The sequence below is a fragment of the Nymphalis io genome, chromosome 19 (genome assembly GCF_905147045.1).
Source record: "Nymphalis io chromosome 19, ilAglIoxx1.1, whole genome shotgun sequence".
NCBI lineage: Eukaryota > Metazoa > Arthropoda > Insecta > Lepidoptera > Nymphalidae > Nymphalis > Nymphalis io.
In genome coordinates, this window is record NC_065906.1 from 5,431,147 (window position 1) to 5,436,831 (window position 5,685).

Here is a 5,685-nt window from a genome sequence, read left to right on the forward strand (position 1 = left end):
GATTATTTAGAACGTTTTAAGAGTGTGTCATTTATTTTTTGTATATATATAATATATTTTTTAATTTGGAACATATTATGTATTTCAAATTTGCACGATTTTTTTATTTTGTCTACAGCGACATCATGCGAACGATAGTAAAAATTACAATGATATTAATTTAGTAACATAGCTAAATAGTTCTTCCACTTGATAAAAGGTGGCGTTAAAAATTTATTTAACTTGCTGAATTTTATAAAATTATGACCCAATATTCGCATCCTTTTTCTGACAATAAAACAAATGCATCATTAACCATATCAACATAATTTTTACACCAAGGTCTTTATGAACAATTAAAAATTTAATAGGTACTTGTTACCATTGTATTTAGAATAACATTTAATTTAATAATATCACGCGAACGTTCAGATGAATGAATTTTGAGAATTGTGTATATAATTTTATTAAACAGTTTTATGAAAGCTCAATAGCTTACATGCTAGGTACACAGCTATATTTGGCGAAGACCTCTCACTTCCGAGCGTGATTAACGCCATGCTTCGCAGCGAGAGGTGTCAGGTGAGTGTCAGGTCGCATAAGGAGGCCGCTAAGTGAGAGCGGCCGCCGAAGAAGACCGGGGAGGAGGCGTCGACGCACCTTCTTCCCCCGCCGTAAGCGCCGCTGGAGTTAGGGGGGTACTCCGTATCTCGGGAAACCCCTTAGGAATGAAGGCCCGCTTAGGCGGGCCAACCGTCGGTGCGTCACGGTAGGATGCGCAAGCGATCCCGTGACGCCCCCTCGAAAAGACGAAATGAGTACAGCTGCTTTTTTAGTAGGTATTTCGGTGCATTCAGCGCCGGCGAGTCCCACACCCACATCTCACGTGGGCAAAACGCGTAAATGCGTTTTTCCAGCAAAAAAAAGGTACACAGCTATATACATAGATAAATGTGTTGCCTTAAAATATATCCTTTCCATTTATTAGGTATGGGTAGTAAGCTTAATTTTAAGCATGTAAGTATAATAATAATGGTATCAATAATTGAATTTAAAGTTTATTCCAATATTCTGTGGATTATGAAAATTAAATTATTGTTTGATTTTGTGTAGGAACTAATTTTTTTTTTTTTATAAAATAGGAAGACGGACGAGCCCATATGGGCCACCTGATGGTAAGTGGTCACCAAACGCTCTTAGACATTGGCATTGTAAGAAATGTCAACCATCGCTTACATAGCCAATGTAAGCCACCAACCTTGGGAACTAAGATTTTATGTCCCTTGTGCCTGTAATTACACTGGCTCACTCATCCTTCGAACCGGAACACAACAATAATAAGTACTGCTGTTTTGCGGTAGAATATCTGATGAGTGGGTGGTACCTACCCAGACGAGCTTGCACAAAGCTCTACCACCAGTAAATTGTATGTAATTTATACAGATTTGCATTTTTTTAGAGAGTTACTACTGAGTTTCATGCTGGTTCTTTTGGGAGGTATCCATATTCCGACCCGGTAAGGCTTGACGATTTAGAAGTACTTGTAAAAGTCTATTTCAATAAAAATAATTTGATTTGATTTAAACCTTAATTACAACAACAATATTTTTTTTATTTAAGACAAATGAATAAAGTTGGTTTAATAAATTGGGTAAAATTTTTAGCAAAATTTGCAGTCTTTTAAAAAAATTAACCAACGGTTTGGATATAATGGATCTAATTTTAATAAAATGTTATAAGACTGATGAATCCCTTAACAGCTGATTCCATGATCAAACTGCTGAAAAAACTTAAATTATGAGCGTTCTACTTTTAGCGTTTGCTACCAATAATTAGATAATGTCGAGAAATTAATTTTACTTTAGGTATAGGATAATGTCAAGGTATTAAAAACTGCGTTATTTTGTGCAGTTGGCGGCATTCTAAGCATTGCGGTTTTCGATTAATTATGAAAATATGCGAACATAGCTTATGCCGAGTCAGGATATATAAAAGCAATTGAAATTTGTTTTACTCTTTGCTCGTTCTATTAAAAATGTATTTCTTATTTACTTAACAGAGTTCCCGCCGAGCACACTGATATTTAAATTTTTGCATTAACTTCAATTAAGTATATAAAAGTACACTATCAACAAATGTATGTGTTTTTATGTTCATATACGTATATCACATAAAAGTTGATAAAAAAAATGTCTATTTTTACATAAGTATCAAATACTTGTAAAACAAAGACATGTTTTAGATATTTAATTGAAAAGCACAAATTTATATATTTGCTCACCGCCAATTTATTTATTTCTAAGTGAAAATACATAATAAATAAACTTTAAATAGCAATCGCTATCACGTTACATGTCCGTGCGTCAGTTTTATGAAGGTTGTATTTACGACTTAGGCCATCAATTACGGATATCAATCGATTAGATATTATATCTAGCCTTTTATTGTATAAATTACAGCTATTTTACTTTCACGGGCGGTAAAGCGCTGTCTCGTCTATTTTACAGCTAAAGCGATACTATATTATGAAATATTATATAACATATTTGCGTAATTTCTCTTAAGCACTATCAAGTAGCCACATATTTTTTACTTAAAATATTATTATTATTTTGGCATTGTAAGTAAGTACAATGTTGTAAAAGCAGTACGTTAATGGTTATGTATACTCGGCAAATTTTGACCACAGCGGCCCTTCTCAGGGGTGACTAGCCAACTGAACCCGGGGATAGTTCTTATTAAGATATTGTTACTTTATCGTAATCGAATGGAAAATTGATTTTTGCCGTTTAACCGTTTTAATACTCCACTAACATAACGATTCAATCGCAGTTCGGTCGGGGTTCGATCATAATATAATCGGGACCCTATCGTAACCATTATAAATTAGTAAATTGGTCCCCAGAACTTGTAGCATGTGTGTGCACTCTGATAATCCAACTCGAACGGAAATAATCTAGGCGCAGAACAGCTTTTTGTGCTTTTCGAGACACTTGGCTGATACTGGTCTTTTTAATGGAAAACCGACAAAATTCGAAAGTGAAAAAGGTTGAACTCAGCACCTCGGTATCTAAAGATATATTAATAATTATGGTATTGTTTAATCTGTAACTATATCTACAGATGGGCTTGCAAACTAAAACACGAAGTAAAAAACAAATCATTCAATATAATATAACTTAATGTATATCAAAATTAATGATGATTATTATTGTCCATTTACTGAGTTGAAACTTAGTACGGTTATTGTTGCCACTTGTATGAATGATTCTGGTGTACAACCATCAATGGATAATTCCGTTAATGGTACTATACCAGAAACCGATAACACCGCGATATGACGACCAATTGTTTACAAAAATATTTAATGTGAACAGTGAAACGGATACCGAGATTAAAAAAAGACTTGTTATAAATGAAGATCAAAGATTATTGTTATAAATGAAGTCAACAAACTGCAAATATTACGTGACGTTTAAAACTGTTCAATGTTTATGATATCAAATATTACGAAGATAATCATCATAATTAACATTTCTCTTTGATATAAAAATTAGATTAAATTATATAAATAAAATTATATAATGTATTTGTGTTATGTGTAAATAAAATAATATTATTAAGATCAAAGGCAGTTAATTACAAATCTTCATTATAGCAATTTTTTTTTTAATTTATTAAATTCCATACTTAGCTTTATTTGTACCAACAGGCCACAGATTATTTAATTCATAGTATGACTCATCTCTATTTTATACTAGTATTTTCAGTATTTTTTGGCTTACTTTTCACTATGTAATTGGTAAATTATCATTTTTGTAATTTGTAATGCTTAAAATTTTATTAAGTATTTGCTGTTACTTCGTTATAAATGTTGGATGATGTTATTTTCTATATTCGAGGGAGCTCATACATGTACATATAATTCGTTAATATTTAATTGTGAGCTTGTGGTGTGTATTTTTTTTGTTGATGTTAAAAAATAAATAAATAATGCTGCTCAAAAGTATGTATCTAGAACCAGATAATGCGTACTGTAGAATGAAAAACATTCCTAGAACAGGTAAAAGCAAATTTAGCGAAGGCAGAAGCAATGTTACGAGAAGTCAAGCCTGACTTTGGAGTCTTGTCTTCCAGGCTTGTAAAGTAATTATATTTTCTAAAACTATTAGATCATTTTAACCATTTTCAAGCTTCATTGGCAGCATATTAAACTAGATACTTCTGTCGTCTAAGGCTCTGACGCTTTATACGTGACGTAATCTAAACTGAAGCTTCAATTAGAATAGTAAACTTTAAATCACAGTGGCTTCGTAATTTAATGACAGCTGTGTCGACGTTCATTTTAACAAAAAGTTATTAATTAATTAATTAATTAATTAATAACTTTTTGTTATACGGCCTCATTTATAAACGATAATCTAAGCAACGCTGTCTTCTATTTTTGAATGTCAAATCAATACTGATAGAAATAGCGAAACCTGTGCTTAACAGTAGAGTATTATATGATCTGTGGTTTAACTAAACAGTCGCTTAGCAACGTTTATATATATAGTGCAATATGAATAAGCTTAAATACTAACAACAGCAAGAACAGTGTCTTAAACGTAAAATAAGATATTGGAGATATCTTGTTTTAATCTGCGGCAAGATAAGGCTCAATTTCATATTTATTGTTGAACAGTTAGTTACGTAGACATTTTTTTTGAATATTTTCAAACTTTTTTTTTAAATTATTTGTTAGCGTTCAGTTATCAATATAAGTTAAGTATATAAGTTAAGTATATCTAATGACAGAATGTCGTAAATATACTTTAAAAGATAAACTTATTTGTCGCCGAAGCAGACGAAGTCGAGAGTATTGAATAGTCAAAGAGTGCTTTGCTTATTTATATATTACTGGTGGTAGGGCTTTGTGCAAGCTCGTCTGGGTAGGTACCACCCACTCATCAGATATTCTACCGCAAAACAGCAATACTTGATATTGTTGTGTTCCGGTTTGAAGGGTGAGTGAGCCAGTGCAATTACAGGCACAAGGGACATAAAGTCTTAGTTCCCAGGGTTGGTGGCGCATTGGCTATAAGCGATGGTTGACATTTCTTACAATGCCAATGTCTAAGGGCGTTTGGTGACCACTTACCATCGGGTGGTCCATATGCTCGTCCACCTTCCTATTCTAAATCCTAAAAAAAAAAAAATAAAAAAAAAAAAAAAATATTATATAATATATATATAATCTTTTTTTGTTTGTGATTCTAAAAAAATAAGGTTTTTTTATAGATTCTAATATCTAGCGCTATAGTACTAGTGCTGTCATTGTTTTTATCAGAATAATCAACATTATTGTTGATGTAAAAACACATTAAATAGATTTTCAAATCTATAAAGTTTATGTATCTACTTACTTTATTGTACACCAAAAAAGAAAAAAAAAATACCAAAACATAGATACAACCTAAATATAAGTAGCATACAACTTTGGTGACCTTATCGTTACATAGCGATCTCTTCCAAATCTTCGACGAATTGATTAAAATGAGTCTCCTTCACAAACAATAGTGGGCTTCACGCGCTGTGGTTTGCTTGCGCATGTCACATTTCAGGCTAGTTATTCACCTAAACCACATTGTGGCTTCATCATTAAATCCCTTTCCTCAGTAGTAAGAGGGGAATATCAGATGATGACGCTTATTACCTTTCAAACAA